The sequence below is a fragment of the Peromyscus leucopus genome, chromosome 3 (assembly GCF_004664715.2).
Source record: "Peromyscus leucopus breed LL Stock chromosome 3, UCI_PerLeu_2.1, whole genome shotgun sequence".
NCBI classification, from domain to species: Eukaryota; Metazoa; Chordata; class Mammalia; order Rodentia; family Cricetidae; genus Peromyscus; species Peromyscus leucopus.
Genome location: NC_051065.1, coordinates 17,100,086 through 17,122,149, shown reverse-complemented (window position 1 = coordinate 17,122,149; position 22,064 = coordinate 17,100,086). Strand labels below are relative to the sequence as shown.

At 37.2% G+C, this 22,064-nt stretch overlaps 1 protein-coding gene across 2 annotated transcripts in view; it reads left to right on the top strand.

Annotated features, from left to right (window-relative positions):
- The window catches only part of Nxph1 (neurexophilin 1), a 294,908-nt gene that overhangs the window by 232,836 nt on the left and 40,008 nt on the right, over positions 1-22,064 (top strand). The gene's annotated exons all lie outside the window — the stretch shown is intronic.

The window sequence follows — 22,064 nt, the reverse complement described above, 5'->3', positions numbered from 1 at the left end:
TTGCCAGGGAAAGCTAGAGACAGATGCCAGAAAAAGTCATGAAATTCTCCAGGTATCAAAGGAGGAGTGAACATGATATAAAACCAGACACTGTGAGTACTGGGATAGGTAGTCCGACTAAAGCTCTAGGCCAATTGAAGCCCATTCCATAATAGTGAAGCCAAAAAAGAGATAAACCCCTTTCCATATTTGATTTCTTGAGAAAGGGGCCCTTTAGTGAAAGAAAATCCTGACACATTTAATTTAGAGCAAGAAAAGTAAAAATAAACCTAGCTATAAAAGAGACTTTTTTTTGTTGTTGTTGTTCTTAAGTTTTGAGACAGGGTTTAATGTAGCTCAGGCTAGCCTTGAATTCACTGTATATATAGTCAAAGATGACCTTGAACTTCTGATCTTCTTGTATCTGCCTCACAGGTCGTGAGATTGTAAGTGCTGGCCACCATGACTGGCCTCAAGAAAGTTTTCTCTTCTTTTTTTTTAAAGCCATATTTTTAAAACTATAAAATAATCAAGGGTAATTTGAAGCTTATAAAAGGAATTGGTAAAATATTCTCAACCCAAGTCATTGTCATCAAAATGATTATATTATACTCCAAATAGTTACCCAAAGAATTATATATATATATATGAGGTTCAAAAGTAATCCTTAGCCTCATAAAATACAAGTATCTCATCTTATATGGGAATGATGTAAATGGGGACAAGTAGAGATGTCCTTAAGGATGGAAGAGATGGGAGATATTTTTAAGATAATTAGTTGGATGTAGGAAGAATATATCTGTATTTCAAGTACTCACCACAGCAGGTGATCTACCAAGTTTCTTAGTACTATAGATGATAATTCTGTGAGTGAGTCTATAATAAGCTTCATGAACTCAACTACTAGGTACCTAGTCTAATGACCTGTATATAAGCCCACAATTTCTTCTCTAAACAGAGAATTATTTTTCCTTTTTCTATATTCTGCTTAGATTTGAATTTTACTTCTTTTATGTATCGTCATCAATTCTAGAGTGTCTCTGGGGTTTTGGAGTTTTCCTGCATGGTCTTGGCTTCTCCAGTGTCTCTTTTCTCCAAATGAATCTCCATTTTGCTACTTACTATAGTGCATAATGGAGATATTTGTGCCAGTTGGCAACAATGTTAGTGTGTGGAGGCACCCTTATGCACGGGATCACTGACAGCTCTAGTCAATCTTGTTCCCTCTATGATTAGATAAATCATAGACTCCCATGAGTCCTATGTCCAGAATGAGGTTCTATATAGGACCCATAAAGAATTAAAGGATTTTATATACTTATATGTTATGTATACATTGAAATTGTTAATCATTCAACTCTTGTCAGTTTTCTTTCGATTTTTATCACGAATTTATTTTAAAAGTTATTTTGGTGTGAATTAGAAGCCTTTTGGTTAATAGTAAATACATGTATCAAACATGTCTGGGTCTGATGAGGCTCATTTCTTTATAGTTTTTATCTTGCAGATCTTCTAAGTTTCAATCTCTTCAATAAGATTTGAGCAAAATTAGCTGGTTGTAAACTATTTTTCAGGAGTAGAATGACTTTCATTCATGGTTTGATTAACTACCATTATTGGAAACCTTCATTCAGTGCTAGTAGGTTTGCTTGTACTAATAATTGTACAAAAGGAGGACTATTCATTTCCATTAGTTCTGTAGTGCCCATGACGCATCAGCTATGTAGACATGTATGGATGTGGATTAAGCAAAATTTTTGTGTGGCCTGGTGTAAGGAGGAAAGAAAGTTACTTTCTTTCAGATGGTCAGAAGAATCTGAAAGAAATAGAATAATGTATATTATTCTATTTACATTATTTACTATTTACATTATTCTAGCACATAGAATAATGTATCCAGCATGATCAGCTATAGCTGAAGTTACAAAGACATAGAATTTGTGCTTCAAATTCATGTATTTCAGGGACTGGAGAGATTGCTCAGTGTTTAAGAGCACTGAATGCTCTTTCAGAGGACTGGGATTGATTATCAGCACCCACATGGTGGATAACACAGCCTGTAACTCCAGTTTCAGGGGATCTAATGAGCTCTTCTGGTTTCTGTGCCATCAGACATGCATGGGGTGCACATATGTACATGCAGGAGAAATTAGCATGCACATAAAATAAAAACAAATCTCAAAAATTAAAAATTCTTTACTGAGCAAAACAAATCTCCTATCTTATAGACTTTTTTTATCCATGTGATTTAAGAGTAATGATAATCAGTACACACAGATACCTATTTACTATTCACTTGATGACAGAAAAGTATTTAATAATGAATTGAAGTGTTTGTGTGTGTTTGTGTGTGTGTGTGTGTGTAGCATGAATCTTAAAAAGTTCTTATTAATAAAATCAAACCTGAACCAGGTATTGGAGTTAACGCTGGAATATCAGAGAAGCACAACAAGCCACAGCCACCGCACCCTGCCAGTTCCTCAGCTGATTCTGTTTCCTCAGACTGGAAGCCTCTGAGTCCTCATCCAGAATGAATCTCAGCTGAACTGTGCTGCTCAAAACCTAAAAGCTTAATCAGCCAAATGCTGCTAGTTCCTGGTCTTCACGCCTTATATACCTTTCTGCTATCTGCCGTCACTTCCTGGGATTAAAGGCTTGCTTTCTGGGATTAAAGGCGTGAGTCACCATGCCTGTCTGTATCCTTGAACAGATGATTTCTGCCTCTGGAATGCTAGGATTATAGGCGTGTGCTACCACTGCTTATCCCAAGTATCTAGCGGCTTTTCTGTCCTCTGACCCCAAATAAATTTATTAGGGTACACTATATTTTGGGGAACACAATACCACCATGTGGTGTGTGTGTGTGTGTGTGTGTGTGTGTGTGTGTGTGTGTGTGTGTGTATGTGTGTAGGAAGCAGGTGTAGGTTTTCTGAACAAGTTAAGTGTTTTGTCATGAGAGTAGTGCCTGAGGAAACTGTAGAATTATCAAGGTGATCAAAGGAGAGAATTCATATAATACAAGGGGTTACCATAGGAGTTATTCATATGAAATCAGAACTGGAAGCTGCCATCACTAATGAGATATCTTCAGCTGAAAATACCTGCTATCAGCATCTCCTACTAGCTCAGAAGTGCTAAAACAGCTCCCATGCTACCCATGAGGGAAATTTCTATTAACAGAATGTTGTCACTGGCCAAGGATCATCATGATCTGAGGCTTACAGAAACTCGGATGTTTAAACTAGGTCATCCTTAGGAGAATGTCTGTTTTTTTTTTCTCTTTTCACACATATGAAAACAGGCTCATACAAGTACACTGAGTTGCTCAGCAGCCCATAGCTGGCTAGGAACCAAGTACAGTGTGCTCCTCTCACATAGAAGAAAAACCCATTCTGTTACACTAGGTGGTTAGATAAACATGTACTCATGAGAGACATGCATTTGGCTGCCTTTCCAACTTATTTAGTGTCAGAGATAGAATAATAGTAATAATATTACTTACTATTATTAATATCTAGTTATTTTACTTGTAGATTTGAGATCTTTCTACCATGCACACATAAACAGTTTTTGCATGACAAAGTGACATATTATACAGAAATACTAAATTAATGTCACATTTATTTGATTTATGTTCCTTTCTCTGAAGCTTACATGTTGTGAGACAATCTCACCAGTAATGTAGGTTTCTTTAATTTTTCAAGACCAAAGGGACCGTGTGTGTGTGTGTGTGTGTGTGTGTGTGTGTGTTTTAATGTAAAATTTAATAAAACTACTCTAAGTGAAGAAAGCTCATTAGTAGGATAGGACCAATGTCCTGACCTCTGCTGTGTCAGTAGACATGTTCTTAACTCAAGAGGAAGATCACATGACTTTGGAGAGGATGCATGAGCATGGAGGACAATGGCAAAAGTGAGGCATTTCTTCAGGTTTAACACATCTGCATAAGGAGTTTTGTCTCATAAGATATATTGACAAATGAGATCCTAATTATTATAATGAATTGTGATGCTTGTGACTGATGATTCATGAAAGCCTCGTGCTTTGAGAAACACCAATGTCACATCAGGTGGGTCATGGGTCATCATGGAAAGTTTAGAAACATAGGCCAGTGTAGTCCCCAAATCCCTGGGTTGGAACTTACAGAGCTCATAGATATAGTGTGCATTGCAGTGAGATTGGCAAAGACATTGTCTTATTTTTAGAAATCTGAAAATTGAGACTGAAAGCTAGGAGTCGTTCTAGGAACAAGAAGATAGGAAGAAGAGAGGTGATGGGTGAGCAGGCCTGTGAACCTGGGTGAGTCGCGGGGGGAGGGAGTGGTGGGTCACCTCAGCATGTCTGTCTCATTGAAAAGGCTAATTGAAGGCAGGGCAGAGAATGAGGGTGAGGGTGCCTGGGTGGGCTCTGGGAAGAGAATGTAGGAATCAGAGTGCACGGGCAAAACTAAACACGAAGACACGAAAAACATACTCTGGAAGATCTTGAAAGGAATTAGGTGCTAGATATTAAGAACAATGGCCTAGAGTAGATAGATCACCAGAAACAAAATCCAAGTGGATCTGCATGTGTAAGAAGAGAATTTAGAATTCGTGGAGAACTACTTAGCCTTAGGACTGGCAGCAGCAAATGTCAGATTGGCCTTAGTACCAGTAACATCAAATACCATATGCCTCTGAAACTCGTATCCAATTCTGAGCATGGTAAGATGCTCATATTTACTTTGCACACATTCAGCGCAAACCTCATGTCTGATTTGGGGCTACATTATTCTGAAAATATTTTAGGTAATGAGTATGATGATCAATAATTATATTTTAATATTTAATACAATCCTAAAATGCTTATAACATCTCCACTTTATCACATTTCCTTTTCATTCATATGAAGGTCATTTAAATAAGAGGGGACAATCAACATGCAGATACCAAGTTGAAACACAATGTCATGCCTTTAATGATTAGTGGAAGGGAATACCCACTGACTAGTCTCTGGGAATGCATAAATAAAAGTATTGACCATCAGTCAAAAGACATCATTTTAGCATTTTATTAAGGATGACTGATGCTTTTTCTAAAATGTATCACAAAACATGCCATTTAAAAGAATGAACATATTGTTAACCTTTTTGTAGGTCAAGTCATTAAAATGTGATGTTTAATATTTTCAGAGAGCAGAGAAAACAGATTTTTTTTTTTCATGAGACGGCTTGTATGAGCAAGAGTTTAACTCTAGTTTAACTCTGGGTCCTGGGAGTTATTCAGTCACTGACTAGCTGAGTGGACTACACTCTGCTCTTTCATGTTCTAGGAGAGGAAGGGCTCATATCTCCATGGCTATGTGACTGTAATATTATATGGTATTTGTCATGGTGACTCAGGACTTATAAGCATGGACCACATGAATATAGTATAATAGTGATGGCAAAAGTGTTCCTATATAGTTTGAGTTCTTCCACAAGACATTAAACTTACAAGATAATTTTTCAATTTGAATTTATTGTCTTTAAATATCCACCCCATTCTGTGTATGGAGAGGTATGGATATGTGTCTGTATGACTGCATGATGTGTGTGTGTGTGTGTGTGTGTGTATGATACATGTGTGGTGTGAATGTGTGTAGGGGATATTGTGTGCATATATGTGTGTGATGTATGTGGCACAGATTTACATGTGTATGAAGTGTTCGAATGTGTTTATATGAATGCCCCAGCATATATGTGGAGGTGAGAAGACAAGTTTCAGGAGCATCAGCTCACCTTGCACCTTGTTTCAAAACAGTCTTGCTGGTTCCTGCTACTGCACACTATACTTCAGGCAGGCTGGTCTGCAAGCTTCTAGGTAATTCTCCTGTGTCTACCTCTCACCTTCAGGAGGAGCACTGTGGATACAGATGTATGTGGTGGCAAGGGGCTTTGCATGTGGCTTCCAGGGATCTGAATTAGGATGATCAGGCTTGCTGAGCCAGTGTTTTCTCCCATTGAGCTGCCTTGCAAACCCCAGACCTCTAAAATTGTAGAGACACTACCAACTTCTGTTTCTAGCTCCTTGATCAATGTCTTTCCCCTGTAGAGCATCACATCATGTTTTTAGTCATTCACCTAACACAATTTTTGTGTTTCTCTGTGTGTACATGTTTGTGTGTATCTGCTCATGTGTACACACACATGTGTGTGTCTACATCCTATAGAGATCAGAAGTCAGTATTGGCTGTCTTTCTTATGTTGTCTACCTTATGTAAAAAAATTAAAATATTCATTGTATTTTAAATAATATGTATGTGTGTAGGGGGGTATGTGCAGGTGTTCACAGAGACATGAAGAGTGTGTTGGATCCCATGGAGCTGGAAGCACAGACAGTTGTGAGCCACCATGTGGGCACTGGGCCTCAAGCATGAGTCATTGCAAGAGCAACGTGGATTCCTTACCACTGAGCCATCTCTTCAGCCCCCAACTCATTTTAAAATTATTATCATGATCATTATTATTGTTTTTGTTGTTGTTGCTATAATTTGTGTATGGGTATTTGGCCTACATGCATGGCTGGGCACCATGTGTATGCATAGTGTCCATGTGAAGGCCAGAGGAAGGCATCAGATCCCCTTACACTGAAGTTATAGACAGTTGTAAGCCACTATATAGATGCTGGGAATTAAACCTGGGTCCTCTGCAAGAGCAAAAAGTGCTTTTAACCACTGAACCATCTCTCCAGACCACACCCCACACATACTTTATTTTTTGAAGGTTTTCACTGAACCTAAAGCTAGTCAATTAGACTAGAATGGCTGGCCTGCAAACTCTGTTTCCCTTGTCTCTTTTTGCATACTGGGATTATATCAACATGTCTGGCTTTTTATATGGGTTTTGTGAGACTGAACTCTGTTCCTCATGCTTGTGTGGCAACCTTCATGAACTTAACCATTTCCCAAGGTCCAGTTAACATTATATATATAATATATAATATAATATTTATGTGTATATTGACATATATTATGTTCAAGGCATTGAAGTACTTAATATGAAAAATCTACCTCCATAGAACCTAGAGTTTAATAGCAATGATGAGCCATACATATGCTGTGACCAAGGAGGAAGAAACGATGTGTTATGAAGTGATGACTCTTATAATAATTTAAACTAAGTGAGATTGTCTATGGCGTGAGTCAGATTTACTAGAGGAGCATGTTGCCTTGTCCAGCCTTGATACAATGGTTTGTGCCTGGTTTTACTGTATCTTGCTGTGCCTTGTGTGAGGGCTGGTTTTTGTGTATGCCTGACTTGTGTCTATGTGCAAGTAAGATTTGGATGGCACAGAGAATTGAAAGGACAAGAGTGTGCTTAGAGAGCAGTGAATAGTTTAGTTTGGTGTATAGGGCACATGATGATAATCCTGGGAAAGGAGGGGTCAAAGTGTTTTTGATGAGAGGTGGCAAAGCACCACTAGTGAGGCTCCTTGGTGTGGTTTATCAGGAAGATGCTTTCTTCAAACCTGGTCTTTTCTAGGCTTGTTGATTTCTTATTTCTGCCCGAGAGGCATCTTTGCTGTTAGGGATGTTCTCTATGAGGGTAGCAGTCACTCTAGGGCTCATTTTTAGGAGACACTTGACCGCTGTGATGGCCTTGAAACTTGGCTTTGATACGTTATAGTTAACGAGGAGAAAGGTTACATTCCGTCTTCCTACTATTTTTACTGTTTTACTCAGGCAAGCCTCTGATTTTATTAATTCTTAATTTCTTCATTATAGGATGGTTCAAGATCATATGAATGTTGGAAAGGGAACCGGGTGATTAAAATAAAATAGAAAACACAAACTGCCTGATATCAAGGAAACCTTGGGCATTCTCAGTTTCTTGACTTCTTCACAGAAGAACACAGCATAGGTGAAGAGCATTGTCTGCAAGGAGAGGTTGACTGTATTTGAGGAGGTTTTACTTTAGCCAATTATATCTAATAGGAAATATATTCTGAAACCAACATTTTTCAGAATGGCAATGAATTTGCAGCAAATTCTTGCTCTTAGTATCTAGTGTGTCTCCTTACATTTACCATATTCCTCTGGCAGCCATTTTTTTCTCACCATATTATTATTTGGTTTTATTCACTTATGTATTTATTTGTGTGTGTGTGTGTGTGTGTGTGTGTGTGTGTATGTGTTTAGTGTATGTATGTAAACACATTTCACAGCCTGCATGTAGAAGTCACAGACAGTTTGAAGGATACTGCTCTCTCCTTATAACATGTATGTCCCAGGATTGAACTTGGATTGTCAAGTTTCGCAGCAAGTTGGTTAACCCAGTGGGCCATCTCACTGTCCCTTGTTTACCCTTTTTAAAGTTATATTTTTTTCTCCAACTGGGTATGCTTAGATATTTCATAACATGTATTTGAACAATAGTAATTATTTATTATCCAACAAAACAGTGGCTTTCCCCCCAATACAATTAATTCAGAATATTGAGTTTTAAGAGGTGGGAGTCTACCAAGTGTATCTGGGGGTTGCAATGAGCATCATTGGAAGCTTCACTCTAGGCTGTCAGCCTTCTCTTCTATCCTTTGCTTGTGGATTTGCCTCCTCTCTCAGGTACAGCTTCTGCCAGCTTTCTGCAAACATTTGCTGTTTAGTGATGCTCCTTCAAATCTAGTCACTCGAGGCTTAATGAATGGACAGCTGGCAGGTATTCCTTACTTATGTTATTTGCTTTAAAATTACCTTTAAAACTCCAAGCCAAAGGAATTATTTTTCTAATTGAGTATGTTTAGTATAGAGAGCTGTCCCTAGCTCATTAAAATAAATAACATATATTTTACCCTCTCCCAACCCTGGAACAAAAAGTCACTTTAAATTAAGTGTTTGATAGGATATTTCTGAAGCTCCCTGTTAGGTATGACCTTAAGTTTAGCAAATGTGCCTGGTGTTTTATATCTACAAGGTTCCTGCTTCTACTTTGCATTTAGAATATGTTCCTTTCCTCCAGTGTTTGATGTTTTCTTCTAACATCTAATGAAAATTCTGTACTGCTGTCAAAATTCAGAAAGCACAGTTATCATTTCACTATGGTGGTTCAGGAAAATTTAAATTAGATTTGTACTCCTCAAAATCATTCTGTTTGGGTATAAGCAAATTACATGCAAATAATGTTGAAAATATCAGGTGTATTTGTTCCACTTGAATATGACCTTTGAAGAAATAATAGAGCGCCTGGCTGCCTTGTGGGAAGAGTGGAGCAGTCTAGCTGGATAGAAGGTCATCTGTACACAGATAAACTATAGTTTCTTTATGTAATTGCTCATATCGGAATTATATTCCTGCTCTGATAAGCAAGGGGAAAAAACAAGGGAGGTTAACTCCACAAATATGCTAAAGCCAAGGAGGCAAGTGGTATGATTTCACCAGCTGTTAGTAGCAGTCCTGCTGAAGATATGATAGTAATGTTTAAAATGTTGTGTCCAGAATGACATTTGCAGCTTAAATATTGTTTTTTATTCAAAACAGCTGAGTTTTATGACAAACTGGAACTGTTGTCCATAACACCAGGAAGGATTTGTGTATAAGAATTCTGCATTTTTTTTCTGATTTACACACTATAGCAAATAGATTATGATACTTACTATAGCAAATAGATTATGATACATACATTGTCTACAAGTTGTTGCAAAAGAAAGAAAGACAGCAAGTTTTACTTTGGGGGAATATTGGTTTTCCATAAGGATGAAATAAATTGTTATTAATATGATGTAGTTTGGAAAGTACTACTCAAGGGCTGGAGGCTCAGAACAAGCTCCCCTTGATATAAAGCCACGTTATATGTAAATGATAACCCATAGCCTTGGTATGTGGTACAGCTGTGCTCAGAGCCCCAGGATATGAGTAGGTAAACTGTGGCAGATGGGTAAGCTCATAAGGCTAGGTTTGCCTTTTGGGAGATCCACACAGCTTGGGAAACCTAATGGAAATATAGAGGTATTTGTGTTGCTAGGAGGAAATTAAGAAGGATGAGGAATATTAAAATAAAGAGAAAAGTTTCAACAGGCATGGCTCTTATAATCATCTGTGGCAACAAGAACCATGAACATCATCACAGACACCAATTACAGCAGGACCACGGATGGACCCAGACTGGCCCCCAGCAGCAGCTCGGACCTAGATGTCACCATGGCCCCTGTGGCAGCACACTTTTAATGTCAAGAAATCTAAAGAGTCCTTGTTGGGAAACTGATTTAGGTGATTCTGTAAAGCTACACCTTTAATTTCAGCAGTCAGGAAGCAGAGGCAGGCAGATAGATCTCTGTGAGTTTGAGGCCAGCCTGGTATTCAGAGTGAGATCCAGGACAGGCACCAAAACAACACAGAGAAACCCTGTCTCAAAAAACTGGGGGGAAAAAAGCTACATACTCACACTCTACTCTTCCCCGGTGTCTTGGAGGGGCCCTTTATTTAGTCTGGATGAGCCTTCTCAATGAAATTATCTTCAAAATGCAGAACAGACAGACTGAACTGATGCTCTGGAATCTTACTTCTCAGTGTAGGTAATAGAAATATAAAAATGAAAAAACAGCAAAGTAAATCAAGGGATAGATGCATTATATGTTGTAAATTCCTTTGCACATCTTACTGTAGAATCAATTCTTTGTGCCTATAATTAATGTAACAGAGTTTAGATCTTAGTGTATTAATTGTCTTTCTTGTCATTATGACAAAATACTGGGGAGAAGAAATCTACAAGATCAAAGACTCTCTTTCAGCTCAAGGCTATGGGGATTTCAGTTCATCATGAAGGGATGGGAGCAGGATTGTGCACCTGTTGCTTCTCACAAGATGACTACTCTATCATCCATCAGAGAGACAGTGATGGGAAACAGGGATGGCTATACTTGTAGATGTTCATCCCCAGAGACTGGCATATGCCAGCCAGGATGCACAACTTCCCAAGCACTTGCAACAGCTGAGGACTAAGAACTCAAACATGCTACTTTGTGGTGTGGTGGATATTTTACATTAAAATCACTATTGATTAATGTGTCTTTTACCTTTTTGCTGAATGCAATGGTTCTGATGCTGCTTCTGCCCTTATTTTGCATGTTCTACTCATCTTAGACAAAGAACGTCGAATTCTTACATCCAAAGGTTGACAATTTCATAAGCAAAGGGGTACCAATCACTGATCTGTGGCATGACAGGATGAACAGATAAATAATGGCTGAGCTTAGTGTGTTGTATTATATTCAATTAGAATAAATATCTTTTTAATATCTTTGGCACTCATTAAGAGGTAGTGTGTAGTTAGAAAAAGGAATAAATAATATATTTTGTTCTTATCCAGCTCATCACCTCAGCTTTATTTGGAATATTATTTAGAGACAGCTAATGAGCAAGATTTCAGTTTATCAGAAAGCAGTTGAAAAATGTTAGAGAAGTGGTGTATGGCTTTTAGGACTATCCTGATGATGCTTATAGATTCTGTATGGTCACAGTTTAAATCTGGCATCTATTAGGGTTGCTAGGTGTCTTTGTTTTATATGAACTTTATTTTGTTTTCTTCTAGTGATTTTCCTATTTAGTTCAATTCTTAATTCATAAGGAACTCACTTGCTCTAAAGAGAGAGAGAGAAAGAAGGCATGAATTTGGATGGGTGGGGAGTGGAGAGGATCTGGGAGGAGATGAGGGAGAGAAACCATGATTAGAATACGTTGTTTAAAATTATTTTCAATAAACATACATAAAAGTATTTGGTAAATGAACATATATTCATATGTGATTGACAGATTTCTCTTTTATTCTTTTACTATTTTTATACATGTGTATAATATATGTAGATCATATCCACCCTCTACTTCCTCCTCCAACTCTTCCTGGACCCTCCCCCCACATCTACCTCCCAAATTCATATCCTCTTGTGGTAGAAAAAATTTGCAAGAACCTGCTTTTCCCTTCATTATCTAATATTGAAAGCAGTTGATAGGTTGACTAACTTGATGTAGAATGACAGCCTGAAGCTTTCATAGTCAGGGGACATCGAAAATCAAATTTCATTCCTCTTTGAGCTTAAACTTTCCCATAAGCAAAATGGATATATGCTTTCTACATTCACTGTAGATAAATTGAAAGAAAAAAGAGGAAACATTCTATCATTTAGCATCCTAGCAAGAAATACAAGATTGGGGTGAGACTATTTTATATATTTAAAAAAAAATATAGGCAAGATTAAAGAAATTTGCAAGGTACTATGAACACCCAGAGGGAAATAACAGTGCAGAAACCTTTATATGCCAAGGATAAATGTAGACTTTAGGAGCCAGAACTAGTGCTTCAACATCAACTAGCCATTGAATGTCTGCTTTGGTAGTGATGCTAATATACCATAGCCAGGTAGGAAGCAAACCAGAGTATGAACAACCTGACTCCACATTGCTGAACTATCTCATGCCCCACTAAGGTTTTGACTGATAGCATTTGCCTATAAGGGAAGCCACTAAAAGGGTACACATAGGGGGCTTCCAAGAAAAAGAGTAAAGTGAAGAGAAAACAGAATGCATCCATTCAGCTATGTTTTTGTCTATGAATCTATCATGAGCATAGAGATAGATGCCTTATATGACTGTCTAAATTGTAATATTTTGAGAATGAAAAGGGATATGATTATTCCTAATTGCACAAAGACGTGAGCCATAAAACCGAAGGATGCCAGGAAACTGAACTCGTTTTTACTTTAGTGGGTAAGGGTAAGACTGGGTGAGTAGAGTGTACGTCCCTTCCTTTGCCACACTCACAAGTTCTTTCCTGTTGTGACAGAGTGATATGGGCATTTTTTAGAAAAAAAAAAAGATGATTATAATGAAGTCACCTAGACTCATCCCTTTGTGTCAGGCTTACAAAATTTTGTAATTACGATTGAGCCCTTTGATAAAATCTGACAAGGAAAAGGAGATTTGAACAAATCACCCCCAGACAAAACACAGCCTGTAATTGATGCAAGGATGTGAATTACCGAAACCCCTTACTAGTAAGGTAAGACTCCTGATGAGCCCAGTTCTGACATCTTGATTAAACATTTAAATGGCTCCCCAAGGCACAGAGAAAGAAAAGTGAGAGGCCAAGGAGGGGAAAATGGAGAGCAGACATGGAGCTTAAGCAAAATCAAAGAATGAAGGCTGGGAAAACTCCTTCCCACTGAAAACATAAGCAAAAGTGATAAGAAAAATCTCATTCCTGGGAGAAAGAATATAGTATTCAGAGTCAGGCAGAACTGAGTGAGTTTGTCTTCCAAAGTAAACGTGTAAACTTGAACAGAGAACAGCCCCTTAGTTTCATATTCTCATGTACCAAATGGAAATACAATGTCTATATGATAATGATCTTGGGAAGAGTGGAAGGAACTTTCAGCGCTCTGATCCAGTCCCCATCATTTGTTATCCAAATGTCTTTGACAGGAGACTTAGTCTTTCTAAACTTGGTTTACTAACTCTAAAACATAACTGATGTGGATGCCCCAAGATGGCTATCTAACACATCCACACTACTTAACATCTTACTGTTGGAGTTTTCCTTGGTCTAAAGAAGATAATCAATAATGACTATTTTTATCTTAATTTATTGCTTCTTAATTATATTTCTATTTACATTATTATTTCCCATTAAAGATAAACTTTTCCTCCCCACAATGTTTACATTTTAGTGCCAAATGTTTTCTTACATAAGTGTATTGTTTAAAACTATTTTTCTCTTAAGATGCAATGGATGATTTCATCCCTTTGGTTTAACACAGTTATTAATGCATTCTGATATTTCCCTTAAATGTCCACCTTTGGATAATATGTTTCATGACCATATTGTCTAAAGTGCATATTACCCATGTGCCTATCCAAGAAGTAATTGAAATATTTGTCTCTGGACAAATAAAGGATGATTCAAGTCAGAGTTGCATTTGTAAAATGACTTTCTGGTTAAAATAGGAGTTCCTTATATACCAATTATGTAAAAATCTCACTATTAATCCCCTAAATGATAGGAGCAGCTTTGATGGCCTGTCACTACTGGAACAATGGTGGTAGAACAGACACATTGGTGTGGGTCATTTTCTCAAAGTGTATGTCATGAAAGTCCCTAGACATTGGGACAGCTTCATTGTTCCAAACTTTTCAGTGAAATTTGAAAGTTAGTTCTGTGATTCAAATGCCTGCATGTGTCATTGGAAGAATTGAATTTTCCTTTGCTGTCTCCAAATGCTTGTCAGAGCATCACTAATTTTTGGAGTGGGGATCAGCTTTCTAAGTCCCATCATAAAGTTTGACTAGATGGTTCTGGAACTTGGAGATGTTGATTTCATTTCTTGATCTTTCTGTATGATAGAAAAAAAAATCTTTGAAACATTTTGGTTTATATATTTCCCCAGCACTGTGTCAAATGGTTGTTGAGTGACATGCCTTAAGTCCTGGATATTTTATCTCTTTTTAAACTAGTTATAAAAAACTTATTATACTCTTCATTGAGTGATGTTTAACTCACAATTCAATTGATATTTGTATAGTCTAGCAAGAAATTAATAAATAAATGTCAATCACCCACAAAATCTGTCTTATTCCTCTCTCTTTGCAATCTCTCCATCTGGTAATATGACTAGAAAGTTACATGAAATAACTTTCCCTTCAGGTAGCTTGCTAACTTCCCAGAAGTGTAACACATTGAAAAAAGTTGAAGAAAATAAGTGCGAAATTAAGTTTATAATGAATACTTCAGGGCAGGATTTGGAGTTCCAGTGATAATTCAGTCTGCCTAGGAAAGAAATCTCTGAATACATTATTACTTTAAAACCAAGTATTAGAGAATTTAGACTTTTAAATGTACTGGACAGAATTTGGATGTCTGGCAGAACTAGGAAATCCACTTTTATTAAAACATTTCTTTTGGAAAAAATTAAATATTCATTGGTAATATTGAATCAAACTTTCTTCTATATTAAAACTAAAATTAGGGTAGGATGGATACTTTTAGTTTCTGTAATGAAAGGTGCATTATGTTGTGGATATAATAGCTGCAATTTAGGAGCTTGGTTGATAGTATTCCTTTGAAGTGTACTGTGTCTGGCATTAGCATCATATTTTATTTCTAGACTATGTAAATTTGGTCAAAACTTCCTCTTGACCTAAATGCTTGTTGATTATCTCCATATTCCCTTACTTACAACATCTTCACTTCAAGACTCAAGTGCACACTAGCACCATGCCTCTTGCCTCTTTGATTGTTGTGCATGTTTGATAGCTCCTTGGCCTTTCTTCTTAAGGAATTTGGCTGCCTTGTGGTCCTGGGTTTTTAGTCTGATCTTAACAAACAAGTATTTTGTAACACATCAAATATTGACCACCACTGTCAGGAAATAACCTTTAAAGCTTTCTAAAAAAGAACACAAACCTACAACTGTCAAGATTCGGACACTGGAAATTACCCCCCCTCCCAGGGGGGGAACTTGCTTATCATCTCTGGAGATATTTCTAATGGATCATTAAAAGTACTGCTGTTTCCCACACCGCTCACACAGGAAATTCATGAAACAACTCTTGTCCTTTAAACTTTTTCTTATTTTAATATTAATATACTTAAGAACAAAAATGATTGTGCTGTATATCTGAAGATTTTAAATCAAAGTTTTAAGCCGCAACTAAAAATTTGAAATTTCATAGAAAGCATGATCAATTTCACATGATCACGCAAATTGTATAGTCTAATTTATTTTGTATTCTTATCTATTATATAATTATATTATCTTATATGCCTTTGCATGAAAGTGTTTTAGTAAAATATATCACATTTTCTTATGGTTTTATCTATAGTTTTGCTAATTAGCTAATAATTCTGGGGTTATGCCCACACAATTTGAAAATCATGATGCTAAAGATTATATCCAGAAACCTACTGAAATACTCAACCACTCACTCATTTATTCACTCAAGAGATAGGCTGAGGAATGACTCTGTAGGTAGTGGGTCCATCCTAATGCTTAATTTAAACAAAATTCTTATGTTCAGTGGAGGAAAATTAATAAAAAATGAAGTGAACCAAAAATGCCATAGAACAATCAATTCTGTGATGAAAAGAAATTAATGTAATTTAAAAGAAATTGGGATGGGTCTTCAGCAGACTCAAGAGATTGGAGAATATTTTTCTGGGGCCATGGCATTTTAAGCTGACACCTGATTAGAAGAAGTCAGTAATATGAATATGTCACAGTAACTTCCAGGCACAGTTGCAGGATACAGCCTAAGTCCTTAGAAGGGATGAGTGTGACTTATTATACTGGAAAAAGGGTCATTTGTGTAGAGAATGAGCAGGATAAAAGTAAACAATGACCTCTAGGGCAAGGACTCTCCTGGGGATTCAGCTCAACCTGGTAGATTCAGTCCAGGCAGGTCCAGTCCCCTCCTCCCAGGCTGAGCAAAGTGTCCCTGCATAGGCTCCAAGTTCCAAACAGCCAGCTCATGCACTAGGGACAGGCTCCGGTCCCACTGCCTGGGTGCCTCCCAAACAGTTCAAGCTAATCGACTGTCTCATTTATCCAGAGGGCCTGATCCAGTTGGGGGCTCCCAAGCTATGAGTGGGAGGAGGGAGGACAGGGGAATCATGGCTGATAAGTAAAATTAAATCAAATTATAAAATTAAAAAAATATGTAAAAAAAAAACAGAAAAGAGCATGATGATCACAAATGGACAGTAAAGTACCTTTGAATAAGAAAAAAAAGAAAACAATGAGGTGAGGGAATCAGGTAGTGGGTCATCTTGTAGACTATGGTGCCAAGAATTTGGAGAATTTAATGGAGGAAGTGAATGAAACAAAATATGACCTTTATCTGTAAGATGTCACTCTTGGCATTAGATGGAAAATGGACCCAAGTAAAGGCAGTATGGAGTTGAGGGTGTGTGTGTAAAATGCCATGGGAGAGATAACACACAATGATGACTGAGAATGAAAAAGCATCCGTGCCTGTGGTCAGTTTGGAATATGATGTTGAGATAAAGTCCACAGGGCTCACTCACTCATCATGTGGCCAAGCTGCTGCACAGAGAAGAAGAGAATTTTCAGAGATTTCAGACTGAACCACTGGCTGGGTATATGCTGTTGAATGAAACAGAGGGTGATCATTTAAGGAGTGAGTGAGTATGGTCTGTAGTTTGGGAAAGAGTCAAGCAGGAGAAGTCTGCTAGGAAACATGACCCAGGAAAAAGATTAGGCAAGCCTAGTTTATATCGGAACTGCAGGCATCAAGCCTTGCATTTGGTATAGGGTTTGAGGATTTTAGGACCAGCAAGATGTCAAGTGTGTCTGACACATTGAATGAGAGTCATGGTGGGTATTAGATGGTAAAGGTGGTTATAACAGGGTCATTAGAGGTCTGAAGGTATGAAAGAAAAATTTGGATTATATTCCAAGTGTGACAGGAGATTGCTGGTGACTCACCTAAATAACATGGTGTGATTAGTAGTGTTTTTAATGGTATCGCTCTGGCTATTACATGAAGAATTGATGTGGAGAGGGTGTGACATGAGGAACATATGAGAAGGCTACTAGAGTAAAAAATACCCATTTTATTATAATGCATGGGTGAGTTTTACATAATGAAAATCATTTCCATTCATATTTCATATGATTTTCAACTATCCAACTGGAAATTCATGCAAGCAGAAACATACTTACAATTATGTGTTATATATTCACAGTTTTCCATAGTTTTACTATATACTAATTTTTTAAAAATGTGATTATTATGCACAATGATGGAACCTTTGTAACTGTATTTTTCAGAACTATACTTTTCTTGGCTTATTGCTTGGTAAAAGTTGAACCATGGATGGCAATGACATGCATGGTGTTTAGCTAGTTGATTCCTGACATCTTATTGATGACATTCTGCATGAGAATGGGACTCTGGCTTCAGCATCTTCACCTATATTTGCCTACTAAAAACATCTTGTGGGGGCATTGCACATGTATTTTGTAGTATGTGTAAGTTATACCCATGCATTTTATTTCTATGCATTTATACCCATGCATTGTATTGTTCTATGTTGGGAACTTTTGTCTGATAAATTGAAAACTGTATCTAGATAGTGATTAGGTAGATGACCCAGAAGCTTTGGTTTTTGAATTTCTGTATTCGATTTAGTCTAGAAAGAACTAAACTGGCAGTCTCTTAGATGAACTGTTACCTCCCCAAGACACTCAGCTAATCTGCCACAGGTGCTGCTTTTGAACCCAGACTAAATTGCTCCAAAGACCATATTCATTATATTGTATAATTATGCCAGCACAGATTGCTTTTCAGAAGTTGGTCCATTGTAGTAAAGGATTCTGCTAATATTCTTAATGTATATGCTTAAATTTTAAGTTGTGCATCCACTAGTGATAAAATAAAGTCATCAACTCAACCAATTTAATAAAAAGGTAAGTTTGGAGAGAAAGAATGGATCTGATAATTTTCTAGTTGCTAATATGAAATTTTTAAAAAATTGTAACTATGGCCCTTTGTCTTCATTCCAATCCAATTATTGGGAAGTATAATAAAAAACCAACTTTTGTCATGGTTTTTAAATTTCAGCTTGGATGCATGTTTATATATGTTTTGAATTATCCCTTCCTATCACAGGTCTGTCTCATCCTACTTGATTCATGACTGTTACGAGTGGGAAACCTATAGATTTTTACTTGCAGATGTTACAACCAGCAGTTGTTCACAAGAAAAGCTGTTTACTTTTATGTCTGCCTTCTCCTTTTTAGACATTCACACAGTGAAACGTTCATTTCGATGCCTGTGTTTCATTGTATCAGGTACCAACAATATTATTATTCTGAAGAAGAGTAGCTGAGGAATTAACTTGGCAGTAATTCTAACAAAAAGTGTAATTTTGAAGGGATATGACAGTTTTGTGAGCCATAGTTCCAGGCACTCTCACCAAAGCATTTTAATTTCAAGACCGAAAAATTGTTACCAGAGAATAAATACATCAACATACTCTGCACTATATCAAATGATTTTTGACAGCGTTCTGATGATGGAAAAGTACAAGTTAAAATAATCTGTCTCAGTCTGTTTGGGCCATTTTGCATTGGAAATTGACATGGATTAAAGATTGATTTTTAACATTTCACTAATCTTCACGTTGCACCTTGCTTCTCATGGTGATTTGTGTCTAGCTTTGTCTTATGGATAGAAAGAGAAGAGCCACTCACTTACTTTGTGGAAGATATAAAAGAAATTAATTACACTGCCTGTGGTTACTATCTGCACAGAATCAAATTACTTGGTTTGGGAAATATTTCATCTGTTAAAAAACCAGTGTGGACCAGAGATACCGTGCCTCAGCCAAATAAATGGTGAAACCCGAAGATAAATTTACTTTCCATTACACTGTCTGCAAAGGACAGGCCACACATGTCTAAGAAGCTTCCCACTGAGGCACCTGAAAAGCTGCCATCCCCTCTGCACCAGATTAAATTGTAAACTCTTTCTATTTGGAATGGTCGGTGTGTTCTGCACATTATTTAACAAGCATGATGCTTGTTGTTGTTACATACTTCCTAGGAAGAAGGCTTCTATTGGTCCCATTTCTTTTGTGCATCAGTGCTTGACAGATGACAAATGATTTGCTCTCTAAAATTAAATCAGGCTTCATTTCTGTCTGTCCCCCATAAAGGATGAAATGTTACTTGCTTCTTAGATAGTTCTTGTACTCCATCATTGTTCATTACTTTTATAAGTTCTGTCAGAAATGCTTTATCTCTTTGGCCTTGGCTTCTAACTGCCTGTTATGGAGATAAGTGCCTGGGTCTGATAATATAAAACCTCAAATGTTGTTTTACCTTCAATTAAAAAGAACTTTCAAAGCAGCATTAGAGTACAATATGGCCAATCACTTCCCTATTGTATTTGTCTCTCCACGTACTTTGGGTTCTTTATGACTGGAAGAGCAGTGCTTGTACTGCATTTGAGAAATCTCTTTAGTGAGCTCCATGGCTATATATCTGATTCCTAGACATTCCTGTCCTGCTGCCTACAGCATCCCACACTGAAACAGTACAATGTTCTTTCCCATGTTTTCTCTGTTGTAAAGGTGAGCCAAGTAGGGTCTGGGCCTGGTCCCGCTGATTATGTAGTTTTGCACAACCCGAGATATGAGAATAACTGTTGCATCTGTAAATGATTCAGAGAAAACAGCATTTTTCTGTTATGTAAAAATCAAATGAAATTAAAATTTCACTGTAAGTAAATAATGCTTTCTTGGAATGCATCCGCATTTACTTAATTGTCACTTGTATCTGCTCCTGAGGAGCCTTCACATTAAAGTGGTGGGAAGTGCCCTATCCCCAACTCAGACTCCTCTTCTTTAAAACGTTTTCAGAGCCATCCCAGACATTTTCAATACTTCTTTTAACTTCCGTTTTTTACAGTACATTTTGTCTTTCCAGTGTCAGTGTTATCATGCGAATATTAATAACCTAGAGCATCCCTCTCTTTTATTAAACATGCCATTAAGATCCTGTGTGCCACAGAATCAAGTGAGTACTTTGCAGCATTTGAACAAATCCCTTTATTCATTGGGCCCGATTTCTTCTCCCTCTTCAATGTCCTGTCTCTGTCCGTCCTCTCTGCTTCCACCCCGTGAATCTTAAATTCTGTGGGTACAGTGCTACTGATTGTTCCCTACTATGTCGCTGCCTTTCATGAGTCTGCCTTAGTGACGCAGCTGCCAGTTCTTTATGGCCCTTTCACTCCTTTCTAAATAGCAAACTTGATTTTGGATTGTTAGGCTCGTCTTAAATGTCACATTTGAGAATCTTTTCCTAGAACCTTGAGGTAGGGATAATTATCTGCCAACTGCATTTTATGTACTTACTCCTCATGTATAATCTATGGAGATATCAGATCCTCACTTTTATAGTCTCAGAATGTAGGATTTGTCACAAATAAGATAGTAAATATTTGTTGGATGAATAAGTATTCATTTACTTTGAAAGATGTCCTTTAGTTTAATTCACTAGAGCTAAAGTTCTGAAAATAAAGGTGAAGTCTACAATTCTTCACAATTTAGAATGAACCTCAGACTCTGAGAACTAAGTATAATAGTCTTTATTTTTGCTTGTTTGGGGCCTCTTAAATGGAAAGTCTATTAACTAAAAGGTATACGTTTATCTTTTAACTATTTCCTTATCAAAAATACTTATGATCTCTGTATAACATAAAGAGCGCAGCTGCATTCCAATTTTGTCATGTGCTTTATGTCATCCATTTTAACAATAAATTCATTCATCATTCTTGTGGGTTATAGTTAAATTTTCAAACTCAACTTTTGCTGGGGCTGTTTGGGCATCTCAAAAGGTTATTGAAGCTGTTGAGGCTAATGTGTAACTATACATAGCTGGGGTTTGGCAATGCATACTTCTGTCTATACAAGAATCAACTAGGTGCCTGGTATCCTATCATTAACCTGCTACTCTCCTAAGGTTGATGTTTGCTTGTTAGCATCTCTGCAGAAAGCTAGGCATGGATCTCAGTTAACTATTTTGTGTACCATTGAACAGACTGGTTGAATAGGAAGGAACATAAAACCGTCTAAAAGAAGATTTAAAGATTATTTGAATTTCATTAATCTATTATTCCTTTAGCATGGACAATAACCGTGAGAGACACTTGTGATTATATAGCAGTATGTATTTATTGACCTCCATTATGCCTTTTGTGAAAAAGGCAGATGTAATATTGTTAGGGGAATTTTTCAAGTGAAACTAATATTCAGAACTGTGGAATAACCTGCTAAAATTCTTTTTTTTTTTTTTTTTTTTTTTTTGAGACAGGGTTTCTCTGTGTAGCTTTGTGCCTTTTTCCTGGAACTCACTTGGTAGTCCAGGCTGGCCTCAAACTCACAGAGATCCACCTGGCTCTGCCTCCCAAGTGCTGGGATTAAAGGCGTGCGCCACCACCGCCCGGCTAAAATTCTTATAGTTAGTTAGACATGTGGTCGAGACTAAAACCTGGTTCCTAAGCCCCTTAGAATTTTTTTGTGTGATTTTATTTTGTTCTTATAGCATATGTCTTGGTTA